We start from the raw sequence: 26,811 nt of genomic DNA, 5'->3' as shown, positions 1-26,811 counted from the left end.
TGCATGTATATGCAGAGTTGTTAGTATACATTTAGGGTGATTATTGCTTTTTGGTTGTTGTGGTTTAGAGAACAACATTTCATAAAGTGTAGCATTTTTTAAGGCAGAACTTAGGTATTTGTTTTTAGCACTTAGTATAATTTTTGTAGTGTTTTAGTTTAATGCAAAAACAGACTAGCAGTATACATTTTGCTTAAAATTTAATTTAATATATTAGAATTTTGCTTAAAGAGAAAATGTCAGATCTTTGGAATTTTCACACTTGAATAAAACATTGGAAATCACAGAAATGTTGTTTCATGTGTTCTTTTCTTTGTATGCTTTGCATATGCTGATTGTCAGGTGAATGGGACAGAGCCTAGAACATTAAATGTTAGGGAGCTAAGATGTCATTACCCAGTATTTTTATTCTTATTTTCTTATTTTCGCAACAAATATATCTTTGTAGCATGCCTTATTCTCATTGCTATACCTTTTAGCTAGACATTTTAAGTTTGATGGTTTTGTTTTGCCTTTTCGTTTAAAAAACAAAACAAAAAAAACCTTTATGACCTTCCTAAAATAATATGTTCTGCATTGTTATGCTGAATGTTTTTGTTTAAAATATAAGTTCCTGCTACAGACATGCTAAATATGAAAGAAGGTGAAATTGCAATATATTGTCCATCAAACCCTTAGCAAAATATCTGACCATGCCTTTCCACCTTCCATATATTAACTCCTTCATGACAGATGTGCCAAGACTGTCAAGGTTTTGTAGTGATTAACAATGTGTCTGATCACCATGCCAAATACTTTATAACAAACTGAAAGAGTTTGTGTGCAGACTGGCATACCTTGCCTTCTCGGTGATCTATTTAATGCAAGCATTTTGGTTAGTCAAGGTATTCTCTCACAAAACTAATATTATAATTGGACAGATATTCTTTTTCACGTAAAACATACATTTGGGAAAGCAGAAATAGGTTGATCCGTGTATGTCATTTATAGGTTTGGTGTTCTGCTCTGTGAATGTGTTCTGCTTTCAATTGACTATTAATTCATAGTAACCTGATTATTGTGTACAACAAAAACTCATTGATAACTGACAGCTTGTAAAAGCAGTCAGGACCTTAAAGCAAGTAGATGATTGTGCAGCATCTTCACTGCATATTTCTGATTTATCTGCCTGACTCAGCTTCTCTTGAAGGTGTATGAAACAGTACTTTCTTGCTAAATTAAATCGATTTTCATTATATAATTTTTCTTTCCTTAATGACCAGTTCATACTATTACGATTAGACATATACAGAGTGAATATGTAACAGAGAACCATGTATTACGGGAAAATAATAAAATTAAAGGGTTCTAGATGTATCATAATAAACCACATGTCAGGATTGCTGTAGATGCCGAACACGCAGAACTTAAGTAGATATAAAGTAAATACATAAGACATATTACCGGGCCTTAGAATGGCCGGATTTAACATAAAAAGGCAAAAAGACACAAGATAGGGAAAAGCCAAGACAAAGGTATAACGCAAATGAAAAACAAGCCAAAGGTCAAGGAATGGAGATATCAGAATAGTCAGGAGCCAAGCCAAAAGTCAAGGAATACTGAGATTGGATAGTCAATAAGGGAAGCCAAAGTCAGATACACAAGAAATAAATACAAGGAACACGCTCTCGGATTACCAACTGGAAACCACAACAGGGCACTGAGAAATGGACAAACTAGGTTTAAATAGCTAAAGGCATTTCCTGATAGGCTGTAGGGAAACATGTGATCAAGCTTATGTGTGTAACACACCCATATAAAATTAATTGATCTGGCTCTTTTAGGGTTAAACAGGAAACCCTTTATCATTCACAGCTGCAGCGGGTGGCATCCTTAATGATACAGACCCAGTTGCTGAGAGAGGAGAGGTCACCTCTGATGAGTGTTTGGCAGTATTCCCCTTAGTTTGTGGGAATACCGCCGTAGCGATACGTGCCCGTGGGGACTCATGCTGCCCTCAGTCAGGAGCAGCGCCAGTGGGCGGTGTGACACCAGAAGAAAGAACGTCACTAGTACACATGATGCTTAGTCATTATGTATCTCTTATATTTTCCTTAAAGTATACTTTGCCATAAATATATATATATATATATATATATATATATATATATATATATATTGTGACAAACTTACTTCCCTGTGTGTTTTTCCAGGATCTTTTGGCAACTGCACAGCCCTCCAGGGTAAGGAAGCCAGGTCAAGTCAAAGTCCAGTTTTAAAGACCTCTGGACGGTTTATTTTCTGTTGTTATGAAGTAGCAGAATACAACAAGCAGCAAACCTTCTTTATCCATAAAACACTTCCCCCACTCCATCCTGCATTAACCCCTTAAGGACCTGCCTGTTTTTGCGATGTTTGTACGTTAAGGACCAGAGCAGTTTTAACACTTTTGTGGTGTTTGTGTTTAGCTGTAATTTTCCGCTCTCTCATTTACGGTTCCCATACAAGTCGTATATTGTTTTTTTCACGACAAGAAGGGCTTTCTTTACATACCAGTATTTATATTATGTCATATATTGTATTTAAAAAAAATAATAAAATATGGTGAAAAATAAAAAAAAAAACATGTTTTTGGACTTTTACTTGAAAAATCTTTTACTTATCTACAAAAGCTAATGAAAAAAACTGCTAAATAGATTCAAAATTTTGTCCCGAGTTTAAAAACACCCAGTGTTTACATGCTTTATTGCTTTTTTTTGCAAGTTATAGGCCTATAAATAAAAGTCGGAAATTGCTGTTTCAATATATATATATTTTAAATGTATCAATAGTGACATTGTTACACCGTTATCTGTCATAAATCCCCGAAACACACCTAACATGTACATATTTTTTAAAGTAGACAACCCAGGGTATTCAAAATGGGGTATGTCCAGTCTTTTTTAGTAGCCACCTAGTCACAAACACTGGCCAAAGTTAGCATTTATATTTGTTTGTGTGTTAAAAATGCAAAAAACGCTAACTTTGGCCGGTGTTTGTGACTAAGTGGCTACTAAAAATGGCTGAACATACCCCATTTGCAATACCTTGGGTTGTCTTCTTTTGCAAATGGTATGCCATCATGGGGCTAATTCTCATTCCTTGGCTACCATACGCTGTCAAAGGCAACCTAACCAATCTGACAAATTTCAATAAAAAAAAAAAAAGTAAAATCAAGCCTTATATTTGACCCTGTAACTTTCACAAACACTATAAAACCTCTACATGTGGGGTACTGTTATACTCAGGAGACTTCGCTAAACACAAATATTAGTGTATCAGAACAGTAAAATATATCACAGCAATAATATCCTCAGTGAAAGAGCTGTTTGTGTGTGAAAAATGCAAAAAACTTCACTTTCACTGACAATATCATCGCTGTGATATGTTTTACTGTTTTGAAACACTAATATTTGTGTTCAGCGAAGTCTCCCGAGTAAAACAGTACCCCCATGTACAGGATTTAGGGTGTCATAGAAAGTTACAGGGTTAAACACAGTGCTAGCAAATTAAATTATCTGGACTTTTGGCCTGGGTTGGCAGGCAGGTCCCTCAAATTGCAATCATTAAAATTACTTAATTAGGTAAAAATATTACATAAATATGCACGTAGAATTTTAATATATATACATATTTATATATTTGACGTCTACGTGTATATTTATGAAATTATTTATGTAATTATGTATGTGGACATATGTATATTTCGTATTATTTTTATTTATTTATTTATACATAGATATATATATCATTACATTCTAAGTGTATTTTGATATAAATATATATATATATATCAATATCAAAATACTGTTAGAATAAAATTGAATATATATATATAATTTTTTTTAATTATTAAAAATTATTTTTATTTTTGTTATTTATTTTTATTAACATATTTGTATTTTATAATAATATATATATATATATATATATATATATATATATATATATACCATATATATAGTTATTATATATATTGTATATATTCATGTGTAATTTAAATATAAGTGTATTTTTATATTAATATACGTATATATAAATATAAAAATACACTTAGTGTGACATTATATATATGATATATATACATATATTATATATAGATATAATACATGTATATATATCATATATATATATATACATATTATTTTTTTTACACTGATTTTTTTGTTTTACACTTTATTTTATGATTTTACATATGCAGGGAGACTGCCTGTCAGCACAGACAGTCCCCCTGCAGGCAGATACACAGACCCCTATTGCGGTCATGTGATCGAGTGATCACATGGCCGTGGGGTCCTGATCTGCCGAGGGGGGACTGCCCGGGCAGACAGGCAGTCCCCCTGGACCGGGAGGAGAGCTGATCGCCGCCGTGGGACCGGCGGCGATCAGGTAAGTTGCCCAAAACCGTTATGACGGTTCAGGACCGTCAGCGGTCCAAACGCACGTTTTACCGCTGACGGTCCTGAACCGTCAGCGGTCCTTAAGGGGTTAACAGTAGTTATAAAGTGGGTGGAGAATCGTACCACCCTGACAGTGGGTGGAGAATCGGCCCACCCTGCTCTTCCAAATACTCCACCACAGGGACCCAAATAATAACATAGAAAAAAAAACTACATTTAAACTTGACTTTCCCTGGGGCTGCATGTGCTTACCCACATGTCAGGATAGTGGCTACGCAAAAGTCTGGGTGCCAGATATACACCCCTAACCACCATCCCCAACACTCTGTCACATATCCTCCCCCCCACTCAGACCTAGTGGGGTGAGCGCGATCACAGATAACAAATTTACTTGTGACAAACTGTCAGCATTTCCATGTTTAGAGCCAGGCCTATGTTCAACTATAAAATGAAATGGTTGCAAACTGAGGAACCACCTTGTCACCCTGGCATTATTATCTTTGTTTTGACTCATCCAGGTTAAGTGAGTATGGTCTGTGACCAACCTTAATTTTCTGCCCAGCAGCTAATATTTTAGTGAGAGTCTAAGGCCCATTTTATGGCAAGGCCTTCTTTCTCCACTATAGAATATTTTTTCTCAGTGGGAGTCAGCTTCCTACTTAAATAAAATACTGGGTGTTCTTCACCCTGAATTTCCTGAGACAGAACCGCCCCTAACCCAATCTCTGATGCATCGGTTTGCACAATAAACTCTTTAGCGAAATCCGTGGTTACCAGAACTGGTTGGGTGCACAAAGCCTCTTTCAAATTTACAAATGATTTTTCTGTCTCTAATGACCACTTCCCCACAAGTGGGGCTTTGCCTTTTGTGAGATAAGTTAAAGGGGCTGCTAATGTAGCAAAATCAGGAATAAACCGCCTATAGTACCCAATAAGTCCTATGAAAGTCCTGACTTGCTTTTTTGTGAGGGGGCATGGCCAATTTTGTATGGCCTTCACTTTTGCTGTTTGGGGCTTAACTAGCCCTCTCCCAATCGAATAACCCACATTTTTTTGCCTCTTCCAAACCTATTGTACACTTAGATGGGTTAGCAGTTAAACCGGCTAGGCGGATAGAGTCCAGTACTGCCTGCACTTTGGGAAGATGCATAACAGCTGTGAGGCTTCAAAATCCTATCAATCAGTCTTTGAAAAGTGGCAGGGGCCCCATGTAACCCAAATAGTAGCACCTTGTATTGGAATAGTCCCCCTGATGTCGAAAAAGCTGTCTTTTCTTTTGCTCTGTCTGTAAGAAATACTTGCCAATAACCCTTTGTCATGTCCAAAGTAGTCAGGTACTGAGCCTTACCCAGTCTTTCTATTAGTTCATCAACCCTAGGCATTGGATAAGCATCAAACTTTGACACACTATTTAATTTACGAAAATCACTACAAAATCTTAACAAGCCATCAGGTTTTGGCACCAGTACTATAGGGCTGAGTTGTAGCAACTGACATTTAATGTGGATAATTGCAAGATAACGCATCTTGGAAGTAAAAACCCAAGGGCAAAGTACAGAATATTTGATAGAGTCCTAACCTCAACATCTGAGGAAAGAGATGGAGGGGTAATTATTTCAGATGACTTAAAGGTAGGCAGACAATGTAATAGAGCAGCAGGAAATGCTAGCAGAATGCTTGGTTGTATAGGGAGAGGTATTAGCAGTAGAAATGTCATTATACAGAACACTGGTGAGACCTCAATTGGAGTATTGTACGCAGTACAGAAGTCCGTATCTGCAGAAGGATATTGATATTTTAGAGAGAGTTCAGAGAATGGATACTAAACTGGTTCATGGATTGCAGGATAAAACTTACCAAGAAAAGTTAAAGGATCTTAACATGTATAGCTTGGAGGAAAGACGAGACAGGGGGGATATGATAGAAATATTAATATACATAAAGGGAATCAACACAGTAAAGGAGGAGACCATATTTTAAAGAAGAAAACCTACCACACCAAGAGGACATAGTCTTAAACTAGAGGGGCAAAGGTTTAAAAATAATATCAGGAAGTATTACATTACTGAGAGGGTAGTGGATGCATGGAATAGCCTTTCAGCTGCAGCGGTAGAGGTTAACACAGTTGAGGAGTTTAAGCATGCGTGGGATGGGCATAAGGCTATCCTAACTATAAGATAAGGCCAGGGACCAATGAAAGTATTTAGAAAATTGGGCAGACTAGATGGGCTGAATGGTTCTTATCTGTCGTCACAGTCTACGTTTCTATGTTTCTATGTTTCTGTTCCACTCGCTTTGTGATTCCTCAATAATATCAAGACCTAACATTTTCTTGATTTAGGAATTTTTTTTAATTTTTTTTTATTAAGATGCTAGAAATGTATTTTCTACTTTAGGGACCAAAACAAGTACCCTCTCTCCTGGGTGAAAAACTCTCAGTCTGGCATTTATATTATCACTTTTTTTCTGGGCCTCTTGGGCTTTCTGCATATGTTCTTTAACTATTGGCATGCCAGCTGCCATTCTATCTTATATTTGAGCTATGTGCTCAATTACACTATGGTACGGATTGGATTCCTGTTCCCAGGTTTCTTTTGCTATATCTAGCAGACCTCTGGGATGATGGGCATATAGAAGTTAAAAAGGAGAGAAGCCCATTGAAGCTTGTGGCACCTCCCTTATGGAGAACATTAGATAGGGTAGTAAGCAATCCCAATTCTTACCATCCTTGTAAATTACTTTCCTTAACATACTTTTTTCTTTAACATATGGTTGTTGAACCGTTCTACCAGTCCGTCTGTCTGGGGATGATAAACAGAGGTCCTAAGATGTTTAATTTGAAGTAGTTTACATAACTCCTTCGTAACTTTAGACATAAATGGTGTACCCTGATCTGTCAAAATTTCTTTTGTTATGCCCACCCGGCTAAACATGAGCAAGAGTTATTTCGCTATTGTCTTTGCAGACGTGTTATGTAGGGGTACTGCTTCCGGGTACTTGGTAGCATAGTTCAAAACCACCAATATTTACTGATGCCCCCTTGCAGACTTTACCAAATCCATTGCAATCCTCTCAAAAGGTATTTCTATTATAGGCAATGGTACTAAAGGACTGTGGTATGCCTTAAAAAGGGCGGTTTGCTGGCATTCAGGACAAGAAGAACAATAATTTGCAACTGAAGCAAATACTCTTTTTTTGTGTTTTCTATGCCTAAATGTCCCCCCAGCAGTGGCGTACACACAACCCATGGGGCCCCGGTGCGAAAACTGATCCGTGGGCCCCCCCCCCCCCCCCCCGCGCGCGCTTACTCTGCGCGGGCTGGGGCCGCAACACATGGCGGCGGGCACCTGGTCGCAGGGCTGCGACCCCTGCGACCACGTTATGTACGCCAGTGCATGCATAAACACATACACTTAAAGGACCACTACAGACACCCAGATCACATCAGCTCAATGAAGTGGTCTGGGTGCCAGGTCTCTCTAGTTTTAACCCTGCAGCTGAAAACATAGCAGTTTCAGAGAAACTGCTATGTTTCACTGAGGGTTAATCCAGCCTCTAGAGGCTGTCTCATTGACAGCCGCTAGAGGATTTTCTGCGTTTCTCACTGTGAAAATCACAGTGAGAAGACGCTGAACGTCCATAGGAAAGCATTGAGTAATGCTTTCCTATTGGCGGTTTGAATGCGCGCGTGGCTCTTGCCACGCATGCGCATTCGGAGCTGAGAGGCGGATCGGGGCGGAGAGATCCCCAGCGCCAAGGGAGTCCAGCGCTGGAGAAAGGTAAGTGCTTAAGACACACACGCACACATTAACTGACAGACACACACTCAGTGACAAACATACATACACACTCACTAACAGACGCACACAGACACACACTCTAACACTAACACGCACACTCCAACACACACACTAACACACACACACTCTAATACTAACACACACACACACTCTAACACTAAGACAAACACTCTAACACTTACACACACACACTCTAACACACGCTCACACACACACTAACACAAACACACACACACACTCACTAACATACACTCACACACACACACTCACTAACATACACTAACACACTCACTAACACACACTCACTCACACACTAACTAACATACACTAACACACTCACACACACACTAACATACACTCACACTAACACACACTCACACACACACACTAACGAACATACACTCACTAACATACACACACACTAACTAACATACACTAACACACTCACACTAACACACACACACACACTAACACACACACACACACACTAACGAACATACACTAACACACTCACTAACATACACTCACTAACATACACACACACACTAACATACACTAACACACTCACACAAACACACACTCACACTAACACACACTCACTAACACACACTCACTAACATACACTCACACACACACACACACTAACGAACATACACTAACACACTCACTAACACACACTCACTAACATACACTCACACACACACACACACTAACATACACTAACACACTCTCACACTAACACACACTCACTAACACACACTCACTAACACACACTCACTAACATACACTCTCTCACACACACACACACACACACACACACACACACGCGTTTTTTTGGGTTTTGTTTTTTTCTATTTAATCCCCCCAGCCTCCTTACCTGTGGGAGAGCTGAGGGGATTCCCTGGGGTCCAGTGGTGTCACCCGGCGGGCAGTCAGGCTGGCGGGCGCGCGAGGGAGCACTCTCCCCTGAGTGCTCCCTCTTCAGCTCCCTCGCGCGCCGCGTACTGATGCCGGAGCCGGAAGATGACGTCATCTTCCGGCTCCGGTTTCAGTGCGGTGCGCGAGGGAGCTGAAGAGGGAGCACTCAGGGGAGAGTGCTCCCTCGCGCGCCCGCCAGCCTGACTGCCCGCCGGGTGTAAGCAGGGCCAGCCTCGGGGGGCCCGGAGGTGGCCGGCTCCTGGGCCCCCCAGGAGAAGAGGCTGGCCCAGTGAGTACATACCTGGGTCGCAGGGCGGCCGGGCCCCCTGGTGGGCCGGGCCCGGTCGCAGCCGCGACCCCTGCGACCCCGGTATGTACGCCACTGCCCCCCAGTATATGTCTGTGTGCAATATTTAGGACTGTATGTCTGAAGGGCTTAGGAACAAGTATTTACTTAACATCCATCCCCTTTTTCTCCACTCTATAAATGAAATTATTCTGTACCTCAAAGTAAGGATAAAAAGGGGCTCTATCTAGTTGTATTGGATCATCATTAGAAACCTGGATATTTGTATAGGCCTCTGCAAGAGTGGGGTCTTCCCATTGTGCTTTCCTGAAGTTACAGGACTGACTTCTAATTCAGGCAAGTTAATGCCTTGATCCTGATCGTTATCGGACTTCTGACTATCGTGGCCTGGGTCATCTCCTACTAAAGCTAGCATGTGATGTGAGGCTTCAGCCTTCTCTGTTCTTATGCCTAGTCCTTCCCATTCTATGTTAGAAAAAGGAAACACATTTCCAGAATCATCATTATTTGCTATACAATCAGAAATTACTTTTCCTGGGAAACCCCACAAATCTAAAAATTGGGGAAAATCCCTTTCCAACACCATATCATAGGCCAATTTATCCACCACCTCCACTCTATGATTCACAGTACCAAAAGCCTTTCAAATTTCAGCAAAACTGTAGGATATTCACATTTGTCACCATGAACACAAATTATACCAATTTTCTGAAATGCATCAACATCGGCTTTAGATACAAGGCATTTTGTTATCAATGTAGCCATACTTCCGGAGTCTAATAGAGCTCTAACCTCTTTCCCATTCACCTTTATAGAACATATCTGCGGGTTGTGACTACAGTTGGCAACAGCAGATTCCATGTAATTCAGCAAACAAGACAATTGTACATCCTGATTAATCATATTGCACTGCATTGGTTCATTAATCAAGGGACAGTCTCTAGCTTTATGTCCAAGTTCATTACACCAGAAATATTTAATATTATAATCTGTCCCCCACCTAGACCCTTTTCCAGGATTAACATTTCTAGGCATAAGCGTATGGGGTCTCTGAGAATAAGTCTCTTGTTCCTCTCTGAAACCTTGAGAAATCTTGCCAGGTCTTTCAGCAGCTGGAGTCTTAACTCTCTGCATATACTTTGTTTTGTTAAGCCACTGTCTGTCATCCGCAGAAACATATCTTTCCACCAAACTAATTAACTCATCGGCTGATTGTTGATCACTCTGACTGACCCATCGACGCAGTGAAGCAGGTAAGCCCTTCACAGGAATCTGTCCATCACAAGATGTTCCATGATGTGGGTTGCCGTATTTATTTCTGGTTGTAGCCACTTTCTCGCAAGATGTATCAGGTCAAACATCTGGGAGTGGCTAGGTTTCTCTTGGTCGAAAGTCGAGGCATGAAATCTTTGGGCACGAACTGCCATAGTCACACAAGTTGCGCAAGGATCTCAGCCTTCAGTTTGGAGTAGACCCCTGCCTGCACTGGTTCCAGGTCATAGAAAGCCTTCTGGGGTTCGACAATCCGGTTCGACAATAGGTGCCAGGATGCTTGCCCACTCTTCTCTCTCAGCGGTCCTCTCAAAAGCTAGAAGGTATGCTTCCAAATCATCTGTAGGTATCATCTGCTGCAGGTAACGGCTGGCTCTGTTCATCTTAACCTCCAACTGCATCCCATTCAAAACTCTGGTTAGTCCCTTGGTCAAAGCATGTATCTCCTTCTGTATCATGCTGGAGGCCTGACGTTTCTCCTCCCTAAGCAGGCGGTTTGCCTCAACTTGGGCTGCCACAACCTGCTGGATCATGGCATCTGTGTTGGCTTTTTGCATGATTACCAGTTGCTGTAGGGCTGCAATATTTTCCTGTTGTGCCGCTGTGGCCTGTTGCTGTACAGCTGTAGCCACCTGCTGTACGGCTGTATCCTTTTGCTGTGCCGCTGTAGTTTGCAAGAAAATTTTCACAACTTCCTCCATTTTCCTCCAGGCTTGTTTGATTCCCAGATAATACCCACAGGCTTCTTCAGTGCAATGCCCACATTCTCCACCATATGTGACAAACTTACTTCCCTGTGTTTGTCCAGGATCTTCTGGCAACTGCACGGCCCTCTAGGGTAAGGAAGCCAGATCAAGACAAAGTCCAGTTTCAAAGGCCTCTGGCCTGTTTATTTTCTGTTGTTAGGATGTAGCAGGATACAACAGGATACAACAGGATACAACAAGCAGCAAACCTTCTTTATCCACAAAACACTTCCCCCACTCCACCCTGCTTTAACAGCAGTTATAAAGCTGCTCACTGCCCCTACAAGTGAGGCTAATGACCTTGTTAGGCAGTGAGCCTGGACTCCTCAGAAAACCTGGGCTGGACAGTCTGTGGAGAATCATCCCACCGAATACTCCACCCCAGGGACCCAAATAACAACATAAAAAAAAACTACAGTTAAACTTAACTTTCCTTAAGTTATGTTTTAAAAGACTTGCAGACTAGCATACTTGCAGATGGTTGCACGCCAGATGAATGTTTCATAGGGGAGGCAACCTGTTCCATATGAATGGATCTTTCCATGAGAAATTCTGTAAGCAGGGCTGCTTATGTACATGCAAGCATATGTCCGTAAGTGTGTGTAGCAGTGTGTCAGCATGTGTCTGTGTGAGTGCATATATCTGTCTATGTATATATATGTCTATGTTTGTGTGTGTGTTTGTAGCAATGTAAGTGTGGATAGTAGTATGCAATAATGTGTGTAAACAAGTAGGTGTGGTAAGCAGCATCCTGTAGTAGTGTGTGCTGTGCATAATAGTGTGATTAGCAGTAAGAGTGTGGGTAGTAGTGCATATAGTGTGGGTGTGCGTGTGAGTAGCAGCAGAGTGTGTGTGTATCTGTGTTTTTGTAACAGTGTGAGTGTAAATTGCAGTGTGTATCTAAATGTTGTGTGTGAGTTATTCTGCATGTGGGCAGGGGAGTGTGTATATACCTGCTATGCTTTATTAGTATGGCCATTCTAGCTCCTGTTCTCTTCCCTCTTTTTCTTCATTGATGGAGATCACTATTCTAAGTCTGAGGGGAAAGAGCCATGCAGAAATCATGCTTCCTCAGACTCAATACAATGATCTCTGTATTCTGCATCCTCAGAGAATGCAAACCACCATGGCAGAGTAAGCAGAGGTAGTGTAAAAGGCACTGCAGGAGGCACGGTTGGTACTCCTAAAAGACAAGCACCTGTAGAAAATGTCTTACTCTGCCTAATGGTAATCATTACAGGAATGAACAAGTGGCAGAAAGGGGTCACAGGAAGAGTTGAAAAAGAGGTAGAGATATTAAGAATGTAACCAATGCAGCGATTGGAAAAGGGGGAATGTATGAGAAGAGTGACAATAAATCACTATTAACTATGGACTGTAAAGAGCAGGGGATGACTGGCAAGTGGCCAGTTCGACTCACGCAGAGCAATATATAGATTAAAAAGATAAGGGCTGTAGTAGTTGCAGGATGTGCCATCACATATTCATGCAGCTTCTATTATCTGCATAAGATAGCATTACTCTCAAGCGACATAGACACAACTTCACTGCAACCAAAAATAACCAACTTATGTTATGAATAGCCTGGACATTATCTTTTTTCACCCCTCAGTCACTTCCAGGAACATCATAAATACTCTTCATAGACTGATCAACCTAGATACTGGAGCCCACTGGGTAAAACCAAAGTCAAAAGGCCACCAGTCCATGCACAAATCCATGAATGCTTGGCTCGCAAAGGCCCTCATAAATCTTGCCTGCTGCCTCACTCTTGCAGTGCTGTATCATATCATATCTTGTGAGATCCCAACTCATCTATATTTTAATCCAGGTGAATAGTATAAGACTGCAGTCCATAATTCATTTTTGCCAACCACCTTGGGGACAGTTGCTAGTCCTCCTATGGTGGAGAGGCAAATTTAGGAGAGAATTTAAGTAATCAATTATGGATATTATAAAAACATCCTATGGAAGAAAGGGACACATGCGGACAATATGTTAATGGTGAAAAAAACATTATTTAGGAACAGACTTAATATGGGTTGTGAGGACATAGTCAATGATAATACCAAGGCAACAATCCTGATAATATGTGCTTTTGGGTGTACAGCAACATGTAGGGAGAGTGATAATGAAACATTCATTTTACAAGGAGGGAATATAAAAAGCTCAGGTTTACAAAGATTGAGGTTTAGAAAGTGGTAAGATATCTGTTTAGAGACGGATGACAAGTTATACGCTACTAGATTCTCTATTCTTCAATCTTTTTTTTTAATACCATCTGTGACAGAAGCCACAATCACTGGACCGATATGAACTCAACCCTTCTCCCTGGCAACTGTTTTATTAACGGTTCACCTTCATTATGCCCAGTTTCTCCACCTCGGACTGAGATTATGTAGGACTGTGCTTGCTTTTGAAAATTATGGAACTTTGGTTTTTGTATTTCTGACATCTCCTCTGGTTCTCCAGATGTCTCCTGTGCCAATTATTGGTGCAAGGTGTGCCCATCCTGTGCCCATTATTGACGCTGAGTGTGTATTACAGATGTTACTTGTAAAATGTCTTGTGTGTTCTCATTGGTTTTGAACCCCAAAGCCAACTCCTTGGTTTTACACCCCTCCCTGTCACAGGTGCCTCATCCCAGGGCCCTATTTAGCCTTGTACTGCAGAGAGCCCCAGGTGGATTTTTTTTCTTCCAAGTAAGTGGATTATTTTCATAATAGCAGACATTAGGTTGTTAGAGTAGGACCTGTCAAAGATGGATTACATTGACGTTGTAGCAGGCTTATGCAATGTATGATCATATACTGTAACTAAACCCCCATTATTTTAACCTAGATTAGGTGTTTTAAAAAAAAAACTAATTTAGGGGGGTGGGGCCTGACTGTGATGGTGGCCGGACGCATAACACTAACACGCACACTCCAACACACACACTAACACACACACACTCTAATACTAACACACACACACACTCTAACACTAAGACAAACACTCTAACACTTACACACACACACTCTAACACACGCTCACACACACACTAACACAAACACACACACACACTCACTAACATACACTCACACACACACACTCACTAACATACACTAACACACTCACTAACACACACTCACTCACACACTAACTAACATACACTAACACACTCACACACACACTAACATACACTCACACTAACACACACTCACACACACACACTAACGAACATACACTCACTAACATACACACACACTAACTAACATACACTAACACACTCACACTAACACACACACACACACTAACACACACACACACACACTAACGAACATACACTAACACACTCACTAACATACACTCACTAACATACACACACACACTAACATACACTAACACACTCACACAAACACACACTCACACTAACACACACTCACTAACACACACTCACTAACATACACTCACACACACACACACACTAACGAACATACACTAACACACTCACTAACACACACTCACTAACATACACTCACACACACACACACACTAACATACACTAACACACTCTCACACTAACACACACTCACTAACACACACTCACTAACACACACTCACTAACATACACTCTCTCACACACACACACACACACACACACACACACACACACGCGTTTTTTTGGGTTTTGTTTTTTTCTATTTAATCCCCCCAGCCTCCTTACCTGTGGGAGAGCTGAGGGGATTCCCTGGGGTCCAGTGGTGTCACCCGGCGGGCAGTCAGGCTGGCGGGCGCGCGAGGGAGCACTCTCCCCTGAGTGCTCCCTCTTCAGCTCCCTCGCGCGCCGCGTACTGATGCCGGAGCCGGAAGATGACGTCATCTTCCGGCTCCGGTTTCAGTGCGGTGCGCGAGGGAGCTGAAGAGGGAGCACTCAGGGGAGAGTGCTCCCTCGCGCGCCCGCCAGCCTGACTGCCCGCCGGGTGTAAGCAGGGCCAGCCTCGGGGGGCCCGGAGGTGGCCGGCTCCTGGGCCCCCCAGGAGAAGAGGCTGGCCCAGTGAGTACATACCTGGGTCGCAGGGCGGCCGGGCCCCCTGGTGGGCCGGGCCCGGTCGCAGCCGCGACCCCTGCGACCCCGGTATGTACGCCACTGCCCCCCAGTATATGTCTGTGTGCAATATTTAGGACTGTATGTCTGAAGGGCTTAGGAACAAGTATTTACTTAACATCCATCCCCTTTTTCTCCACTCTATAAATGAAATTATTCTGTACCTCAAAGTAAGGATAAAAAGGGGCTCTATCTAGTTGTATTGGATCATCATTAGAAACCTGGATATTTGTATAGGCCTCTGCAAGAGTGGGGTCTTCCCATTGTGCTTTCCTGAAGTTACAGGACTGACTTCTAATTCAGGCAAGTTAATGCCTTGATCCTGATCGTTATCGGACTTCTGACTATCGTGGCCTGGGTCATCTCCTACTAAAGCTAGCATGTGATGTGAGGCTTCAGCCTTCTCTGTTCTTATGCCTAGTCCTTCCCATTCTATGTTAGAAAAAGGAAACACATTTCCAGAATCATCATTATTTGCTATACAATCAGAAATTACTTTTCCTGGGAAACCCCACAAATCTAAAAATTGGGGAAAATCCCTTTCCAACACCATATCATAGGCCAATTTATCCACCACCTCCACTCTATGATTCACAGTACCAAAAGCCTTTCAAATTTCAGCAAAACTGTAGGATATTCACATTTGTCACCATGAACACAAATTATACCAATTTTCTGAAATGCATCAACATCGGCTTTAGATACAAGGCATTTTGTTATCAATGTAGCCATACTTCCGGAGTCTAATAGAGCTCTAACCTCTTTCCCATTCACCTTTATAGAACATATCTGCGGGTTGTGACTACAGTTGGCAACAGCAGATTCCATGTAATTCAGCAAACAAGACAATTGTACATCCTGATTAATCATATTGCACTGCATTGGTTCATTAATCAAGGGACAGTCTCTAGCTTTATGTCCAAGTTCATTACACCAGAAATATTTAATATTATAATCTGTCCCCCACCTAGACCCTTTTCCAGGATTAACATTTCTAGGCATAAGCGTATGGGGTCTCTGAGAATAAGTCTCTTGTTCCTCTCTGAAACCTTGAGAAATCTTGCCAGGTCTTTCAGCAGCTGGAGTCTTAACTCTCTGCATATACTTTGTTTTGTTAAGCCACTGTCTGTCATCCGCAGAAACATATCTTTCCACCAAACTAATTAACTCATCGGCTGATTGTTGATCACTCTGACTGACCCATCGACGCAGTGAAGCAGGTAAGCCCTTCACAGGAATCTGTCCATCACAAGATGTTCCATGATGTGGGTTGCCGTATTTATTTCTGGTTGTAGCCACTTTCTCGCAAGATGTATCAGGTCAAACATCTGGGAGTGGCTAGGTTTCTCTTGGTCGAAAGTCGAGGCATGAAATCTTTGGGCACGAACTGCCATAGTCACACAAGTTGCGCAAGGATCTCAGCCTTCAGTTTGGAGTAGACCCCTGCCTGCACTGGTTCCAGGTCATAGAAAGCCTTCTGGGGTTCGACAATCCGGTTCGACAATAGGTGCCAGGATGCTTGCCCACTCTTCTCTCTCAGCGGTCCTCTCAAAAGCTAGAAGGTATGCTTCCAAATCATCTGTAGGTATCATCTGCTGCAGGTAACGGCTGGCTCTGTTCATCTTAACCTCCAACTGCATCCCATTCAAAACTCTGGTTAGTCCCTTGGTCAAAGCATGTATCTCCTTCTGTATCATGCTGGAGGCCTGACGTTTCTCCTCCCTAAGCAGGCGGTTTGCCTCAACTTGGGCTGCCACAACCTGCTGGATCATGGCATCTGTGTTGGCTTTTTGCATGATTACCAGTTGCTGTAGGGCTGCAATATTTTCCTGTTGTGCCGCTGTGGCCTGTTGCTGTACAGCTGTAGCCACCTGCTGTACGGCTGTATCCTTTTGCTGTGCCGCTGTAGTTTGCAAGAAAATTTTCACAACTTCCTCCATTTTCCTCCAGGCTTGTTTGATTCCCAGATAATACCCACAGGCTTCTTCAGTGCAATGCCCACATTCTCCACCATATGTGACAAACTTACTTCCCTGTGTTTGTCCAGGATCTTCTGGCAACTGCACGGCCCTCTAGGGTAAGGAAGCCAGATCAAGACAAAGTCCAGTTTCAAAGGCCTCTGGCCTGTTTATTTTCTGTTGTTAGGATGTAGCAGGATACAACAGGATACAACAGGATACAACAAGCAGCAAACCTTCTTTATCCACAAAACACTTCCCCCACTCCACCCTGCTTTAACAGCAGTTATAAAGCTGCTCACTGCCCCTACAAGTGAGGCTAATGACCTTGTTAGGCAGTGAGCCTGGACTCCTCAGAAAACCTGGGCTGGACAGTCTGTGGAGAATCATCCCACCGAATACTCCACCCCAGGGACCCAAATAACAACATAAAAAAAAACTACAGTTAAACTTAACTTTCCTTAAGTTATGTTTTAAAAGACTTGCAGACTAGCATACTTGCAGATGGTTGCACGCCAGATGAATGTTTCATAGGGGAGGCAACCTGTTCCATATGAATGGATCTTTCCATGAGAAATTCTGTAAGCAGGGCTGCTTATGTACATGCAAGCATATGTCCGTAAGTGTGTGTAGCAGTGTGTCAGCATGTGTCTGTGTGAGTGCATATATCTGTCTATGTATATATATGTCTATGTTTGTGTGTGTGTTTGTAGCAATGTAAGTGTGGATAGTAGTATGCAATAATGTGTGTAAACAAGTAGGTGTGGTAAGCAGCATCCTGTAGTAGTGTGTGCTGTGCATAATAGTGTGATTAGCAGTAAGAGTGTGGGTAGTAGTGCATATAGTGTGGGTGTGCGTGTGAGTAGCAGCAGAGTGTGTGTGTATCTGTGTTTTTGTAACAGTGTGAGTGTAAATTGCAGTGTGTATCTAAATGTTGTGTGTGAGTTATTCTGCATGTGGGCAGGGGAGTGTGTATATACCTGCTATGCTTTATTAGTATGGCCATTCTAGCTCCTGTTCTCTTCCCTCTTTTTCTTCATTGATGGAGATCACTATTCTAAGTCTGAGGGGAAAGAGCCATGCAGAAATCATGCTTCCTCAGACTCAATACAATGATCTCTGTATTCTGCATCCTCAGAGAATGCAAACCACCATGGCAGAGTAAGCAGAGGTAGTGTAAAAGGCACTGCAGGAGGCACGGTTGGTACTCCTAAAAGACAAGCACCTGTAGAAAATGTCTTACTCTGCCTAATGGTAATCATTACAGGAATGAACAAGTGGCAGAAAGGGGTCACAGGAAGAGTTGAAAAAGAGGTAGAGATATTAAGAATGTAACCAATGCAGCGATTGGAAAAGGGGGAATGTATGAGAAGAGTGACAATAAATCACTATTAACTATGGACTGTAAAGAGCAGGGGATGACTGGCAAGTGGCCAGTTCGACTCACGCAGAGCAATATATAGATTAAAAAGATAAGGGCTGTAGTAGTTGCAGGATGTGCCATCACATATTCATGCAGCTTCTATTATCTGCATAAGATAGCATTACTCTCAAGCGACATAGACACAACTTCACTGCAACCAAAAATAACCAACTTATGTTATGAATAGCCTGGACATTATCTTTTTTCACCCCTCAGTCACTTCCAGGAACATCATAAATACTCTTCATAGACTGATCAACCTAGATACTGGAGCCCACTGGGTAAAACCAAAGTCAAAAGGCCACCAGTCCATGCACAAATCCATGAATGCTTGGCTCGCAAAGGCCCTCATAAATCTTGCCTGCTGCCTCACTCTTGCAGTGCTGTATCATATCATATCTTGTGAGATCCCAACTCATCTATATTTTAATCCAGGTGAATAGTATAAGACTGCAGTCCATAATTCATTTTTGCCAACCACCTTGGGGACAGTTGCTAGTCCTCCTATGGTGGAGAGGCAAATTTAGGAGAGAATTTAAGTAATCAATTATGGATATTATAAAAACATCCTATGGAAGAAAGGGACACATGCGGACAATATGTTAATGGTGAAAAAAACATTATTTAGGAACAGACTTAATATGGGTTGTGAGGACATAGTCAATGATAATACCAAGGCAACAATCCTGATAATATGTGCTTTTGGGTGTACAGCAACATGTAGGGAGAGTGATAATGAAACATTCATTTTACAAGGAGGGAATATAAAAAGCTCAGGTTTACAAAGATTGAGGTTTAGAAAGTGGTAAGATATCTGTTTAGAGACGGATGACAAGTTATACGCTACTAGATTCTCTATTCTTCAATCTTTTTTTTTAATACCATCTGTGACAGAAGCCACAATCACTGGACCGATATGAACTCAACCCTTCTCCCTGGCAACTGTTTTATTAACGGTTCACCTTCATTATGCCCAGTTTCTCCACCTCGGACTGAGATTATGTAGGACTGTGCTTGCTTTTGAAAATTATGGAACTTTGGTTTTTGTATTTCTGACATCTCCTCTGGTTCTCCAGATGTCTCCTGTGCCAATTATTGGTGCAAGGTGTGCCCATCCTGTGCCCATTATTGACGCTGAGTGTGTATTACAGATGTTACTTGTAAAATGTCTTGTGTGTTCTCATTGGTTTTGAACCCCAAAGCCAACTCCTTGGTTTTACACCCCTCCCTGTCACAGGTGCCTCATCCCAGGGCCCTATTTAGCCTTGTACTGCAGAGAGCCCCAGGTGGATTTTTTTTCTTCCAAGTAAGTGGATTATTTTCATAATAGCAGACATTAGGTTGTTAGAGTAGGACCTGTCAAAGATGGATTACATTGACGTTGTAGCAGGCTTATGCAATGTATGATCATATACTGTAACTAAACCCCCATTATTTTAACCTAGATTAGGTGTTTTAAAAAAAAAACTAATTTAGGGGGGTGGGGCCTGACTGTGATGGTGGCCGGACGCATTTTCAGAGAGCTCCGGGCAAATCGTTGAACCTAAGCTACTTACCCGCCCTACCAGGGCTCTGTTGGAGAGAGAGAGCTAAGTACTGCACGCCAAGTGACAAGCGACCGTTTTTACACGATCGGCAGCAGCCGTCCAGACTAAGCCCTCAAGGGGTTGGAGTGGGGCCCAGCAAGCAGCGCAGAGGGGAGAGGCAGCCGCTCTCCCAGCCAAGCACCGGCGGACCTCTGACTAACTCTTGATGGCACCCTGCAACCCCCCCCCCTTTGGACCGCCGGGACAGATCCCGGTCCCCACCCTGGAGGCTCACTCCCTACACCAGGATTAAGCGACCCTGCCTCAAACAGCATGGACACCCCACATGACATTCCAAATATGGCAGAGGCTGCGAAATCCATGCCTGACTATGGCATTGTGATGCCCAGAACGCTGGCATTCCTGGACAAACTCCTAACCGACTTCTGGGGGACGCTGTCCCTCCGACAACCGGCACCCGTCCCACATACCACGCAAGAGCACCTACCTAAACCCGCTCCTCGGCAGCCTCGAAAGAGGCATAGCACAAAGGAAGCACAAAAATGGCGACAAAGACCGGGTCTTCGGAGCACAGAGGGCGGGAAGCGCAGGCCTGCATCAGACAGGAGATTCTTTGGAGCCAGCAGCCAGACGGACAAGCAGAATGTAGCAGGGAGAGGAGAGCAGGGGATACAGAAGAAGGCAATAAACATCACGGACACTGCATCGACCTTGTTTGAGTCACTGTGCCTCATAAGTCATCCCAATACCTGGTACTGTACTCTGCCCATGACGGGCATAGGCTGAAAGCATAAAAAGTTGTCGGATCCACAATTACCTCACACTCAGCCAGAAGAACTAAACCTTAAGACTGCACCACGTGTCCCAAACATCCCCACACTAGCACCTACCACTACAGTCACTCAGGGTGGCAAACTTAGCTTGCATAATACCTTTAAGAGCAACTTACTGCATGTTTAATTATCACTTAGGCATACCTTGCAGTAGCAAAGCTTTGATCTTTAATGCTAAATATATATTATAGTGTTAATCTTGTTACCGTGCAAACATATACTATGCAAGGTCTCTAACGTTACTTGTTTAATATGTGCATCTATCTTCTGTGATTTTCATTTAAACAAGCATGATTAGCCCATGTATTAATATACTTAAAAACTGTGCCACTTTCTCATGCCATATATATGTTCTACATTGTTTTCACTGTTTGCTAATGCTGTCGTGGCATCGTGAACCTCTGTATTATCTTGTGCACAGGAAAAAAATAAAGAATAAAAAAAAACTAATTTAAAGAAAAACAAATAAAATATGTGAGCTTAAAAGTTGCTGTTTAGTATATGAGTGAGTGCGCTGGATCTTGTGTATTGAGACCCGCATCTTATGAGAGATATAGCTGTTGGCTTGACTCCAATCTCGGTAATGGTTTCTTTACCTGGTGGTGTTTTGTCCCGCCGTCACGTTAGACAATGTTTCTGTTAAAGGGTAAACTTTAATAATTTCTGTTAAAATGTGCTACTTACAATGTGCAATATGTATAGATAAAATAAATAACTTACCCCTCACAAGTGTGCTCTGTTTGGCATGTGCTGGTTCATGTGTGCATGTGAATTAAAAGCATAACTAGTTCTATTTTTTAAATATATGGCAATGTGTAAATTACCATGTAATCAGTGTATATAGTGGCTATTACTAAAAAATATGTAGTGCATACAGAATTAATATTACATTCCCATAGTGACAATCGCATGGCAATACTGGGTTTCATAAAAATCTATTTTGCCCACTTATTATCAGTGATATCTATAAATATCTTACACACATCCTTCTTCCTAATATAATTTATTATTAAGGTGGGACATATTTCTATACTTAAATACCACTCAGAACAAAACCAGTCATAACTATAATTACCAATAGTGATGTACCGAACTGTCCGCCGGCGAACAGTTCCCGGCGAACTTAGCGTGTTCGCGTTCGCCACCGTGGGCGAACACATGGGCGGTTCGATCCGCCCCCTATTCGTCATCATTGGGCAAACTTTGACCCTGTGCCTCTCGGTCAGCAGATACATTCCAGTCAATCAGCAGCACTCCCTCTCTTCCACACCCTCCAACCTCCCTCCCAGCATCCATTTTCGATTCATTTGGAAGATGCATGCTTAGTGAGAGGAGGAAAAGTTTAGCTGCTGCTGATTAGATAGGGAAATTGATAGCTAGGCTAGGGTATTCAGTGTCCACTACAATCCTGAAGGACTCATCTGATCTCTGCTGTAAGGACAGCACCCCAAAAAGCCCTTTTTAGGGCTATAACATCAGGCTGCTTTTTTTTTTTTTCCCTGTGTAATGTAATTGCAGGTGCCTGCCTGCCAGCTTCTGTGTGAGGTTCACATTGGATACTGTGCCTACTTGCCCAGTGCCACCACTCATATCTGTTTTAACAATTGGTTAAGCTTTAGATTTAAAATAAATAATTTGTTTTCACTGTAATAGAAGAGCAGTTGCCTGCCTGCCAGCTTCTGTGTCAGGTTGGATGCCTTGCCCATTTGCACAGTCAGAACCACCACTCATATCTGTTTTAACAACTGGTTAAGCTTTAGATTTTAAATAAATCATTTGTTTTCACTGTAATAGAAGAGCAGTTGCCTGCCTGCCAGCTTCTGTGTCAGGTTGGATGCCTTGCCCATTTGCACAGTCAGTGCCACCACTCATATCTGTTTTAACAATAGCTTAAGCTTTAGATTTTAAAGAAATATTTGTTTTCACTGTAATAGAAGGGCAGTTGCCTGCCTGCCAGCTTCTGTGTCAGGTTGGATGCCTTGCCCATTTGCACAGTCAGTGCCACCACTCATATCTGTTTTAACAATAGCTTAAGCTTTAGATTTTAAAGAAATCATTTTTTTTCACTGTAATAGAAGAGCAGTTGCCTGCCTGCCAGCTTCTGTGTCAGGTTGGATGCCTTGCCCATTTGCACAGTCAGTGCCACCACTCATATCTGTTTTAACAATAGCTTAAGCTTTAGATTTAAAAGAAATATTTTTTTTTCACTGTAATAGAAGAGCAGTTGCCTGCCTGCCAGCTTCTGTGTCAGGTTGGATGCCTTGCCCATTTGCACAGTCAGTGCCACCACTCATATCTGTTTTAACAATAGCTTAAGCTTTAGATTTTAAAGAAATCATTTTTTTTCACTGTAATAGAAGATCAGTTAGTTGTCTGCAAGCGTCTGGGTGTCAGGCCTACTTCAGCGTGTGCTCTGCAGACCTGTGCCAGCGTGCTTTGACAGTTGCCAATCATATCTGGTGTCTCTTTAGCGTGCTTTTACAAAGAAAAAAGGTTTCCAGTGTAAGCTAATAGCAGCCAGTCAGTGTCCTTCAAGCGGCTCTGTCAGGCCTTCCTTCAGCGTGTGCCCTGCACAACCCTGCCAGCGTACTTTGACAATTGCCACTCATATCTGGTGTCTCTATAGCGTGCTTTTACAAAGAAAAAAGGTTTCCAGTGTAAGCTAATAGCAGCCAGTCAGTGTCCTTCAAGCGGCTCTGTCAGGCCTTCCTTCAGCGTGTGCCCTGCACAACCCTGCCAGCGTACTTTGACAATTGCCACTCATATCTGGTGTCTCTATAGCGTGCTTTTTCAAAGAAAAAAGGTTTCCAGTGTAAGCTAATAGAAGCCAGTCAGTGTCCTTCAAGCGGCTCTATCAGGCCTTCCTTCAGCGTGTGCCCTGCACAACCCTGCCAGCGTACTTTGACAGTTGCCACTCATATCTGGTGTCTCTATAGCGTGCTTTTACAAAGAAAAAAGGTTTCTAGTGTAAGCTAATAGCAGCCAGTCAGTGTCCTTCAAGCGGCTCTGTCAGTCCTTCCTTCAGCGTGTGCTCTCCAGAACTGTTCCAGTGCACATTGCCAATCATATCTGGTGTCTCTATAGCGTGCTTTTAAAACCAAAATTTTTTTTTCACTGTTATAGATTGAATAGCAGTTACTTGTCTTCAAGCGGGTGTGTCAGGCCTACAGTGTGTGCTCTGCAGAACTGTTCCAGTGCACATTGCCAATCATATCTGGTGTCTCTATAGCGTGCTTTTAAAACCAAAATTTGTTTTTCACTGTTATAGATTGAATAGCAGTTACTTGTCTTCAAGCGGGTGTCTCAGGCCTACAGTGTGTGCTCTGCAGAAAGTAGGCCCCCCCCATTGTGATTTATGGCCCCCACCCACCGCGCAGGGGTGGGGGCCGAGGGGGGAGGACAGTAGGTCCCCCCATTGTGATTTATGGCCCCCACCCACCGTGCAGTGGTTGGGGAGGACAGTAGCTCCCCCCAGTGTGTATCATGGGCTTTGAGGACAGGTGTCAATCCATACCTGCCAAGTGACCCTATGTAGGGGGAACAGTCCCTATTCTGCTCTGTGTCAGTGTGTATCATGGTCTCTGTGGACGGGGAACAGTCTCTATTCTGCTCTGTGTCAGTGTGTATCATGGTCTCTGTGGACGGTGAACAGTCTCTATTCTGCTCTGTGTCAGTGTGTATCATGGTCTCTGTGGACAGGGAACAGTCTCTATTCTGCTCTGTGTCAGTGTGTATCAGGGGCTTTGAGGACAGGTGTCAATCCATACCTGCCAAGTGACCCTATGTAGGGGTAACAGTCCCTATTCTGCTCTGTGTCAGTGTGTATCATGGTCTCTGTGGACGGGGAACAGTCTTTATTCTGCTCTGTGTCAGTGTGTTTCATGGTCTCTGTGGACGGGGAACAGTCTCTATTCTGCTCTGTGTCAGTGTGTATCATGGACTCTGTGGACAGGGAACAGTCTCTATTCTGCTCTGTGTCAGTGTGTATCAGGGGCTTTGAGGACAGGTGTCAATCCATACCTGCCAAGTGACCCTATGTAGGGGGGACAGTCTCTATTCTGCTCTGTGTCAGTGTGTATCATGGTCTCTGTGGACGGGGAACAGTCTCTATTCTGCTCTGTGTCAGTGTGTATCATGGTCTCTGAGGACAGGTGTCAATCCATATTTGCCAAGTGACCCTATGTAGGGGGAACAGTCTCTATTCTGCTCTGTGTCAGTGTGTATCAGGGGTTTTGAGGACAGGTGTCAATCCATATCTGCCAAGTGACCCTATGTAGGGGGAACAGTCTCTATTCCGCTCTGTGTCAGTGTGTATCAGGGATTTGACTATCTTTATTCAGATTCAAAAATTACAATTCCAGGAAAAATTTAACAAACATTTACAAGAACATGTTATGCACATCATAGAAACAACGTGAACCTCTTTAAAGCCACAAACTTAAGACAAAAAGTATGTACACACAATGTGTAAGGGTTTGAAAGAATATTCTGAATCCTTACATGTTTACTTTATCGTTTGTTTGATTTTTGTGATCCATATATAAACTACAAGCAGCGTGAAAACTATAAAAACTCAAGTGGCCATGCTGATCAAATTAAATAGTATGCTTTACTCAGCGTATAAGGGTGATGTCACAGCACAACGGGAATCTAACAGGGGAAGAGGTGAAAGTCATCCTCCCCCTCCCACGACCCCGCCATATCTGCCAAGTGACCCTATGTAGGGGTAACAGTCTCTATTCTGCTCTGTGTCAGTGTGTATCATGGTCTCTGAGAACGGGGAACAGTCTCTATTCTGCTCTGTGTCAGTGTGTATCAGGGCAGGGCTTTGAGGACAGGTGTCAATGTTAGGTGATTTCTGCCCTTTATGGATTAAAAGCAGACTCTGCATCAACTGTGTAATTTTCCATGAGAGTTTTGCCATGGATCCCCCTCCGGCATGCCACAGTCCAGGTGTTAGTCCCCTTGAAACAACTTTTCCATCACTTTTGTGGCCAGAAAGAGTCCCTGTTGGTTTTAAAATTCGCCTGCCCATTGAAGTCAATGGCGGTCCGCGCGGTTCGCCGGTTCACGAACATTTGAGGAAGTTCGCGTTCGCCGTTCGCGAACCGAAAATTTCGGGTTCGCGACAACACTAATTACCAATAACCAATCTATACAACTAGTTACATACATACCAATTATAATACTCAGTTATAACCTGTAAGACTTAATAGGCTTATTTGCCAAACTATGCTAATAAACTGCATTAGATTTTCTCTTTTTTATTTAATCTAATTGGAAATTGTTATTATTACTATTATTTGTATAACTTGCATTTATAAAGCACTAACTAATTCTGCAGCATTGTACAATTCAGGAAATAGACATTACAATATACACAAACCATCAAAGAAAGTAAAGAAGTATATTATGGCAACAAAAGGTATAACAGATTAGTTGCCGCTAGTACCTGAATGTTTGGTGGGTGACCTGAACATTAATGGAGAGCAAAAAACG

Source organism: Pelobates fuscus, chromosome 4 (genome assembly GCF_036172605.1).
Source record: "Pelobates fuscus isolate aPelFus1 chromosome 4, aPelFus1.pri, whole genome shotgun sequence".
Lineage (NCBI taxonomy): Eukaryota > Metazoa > Chordata > Amphibia > Anura > Pelobatidae > Pelobates > Pelobates fuscus.
This window is presented reverse-complemented; position numbering follows the sequence as displayed.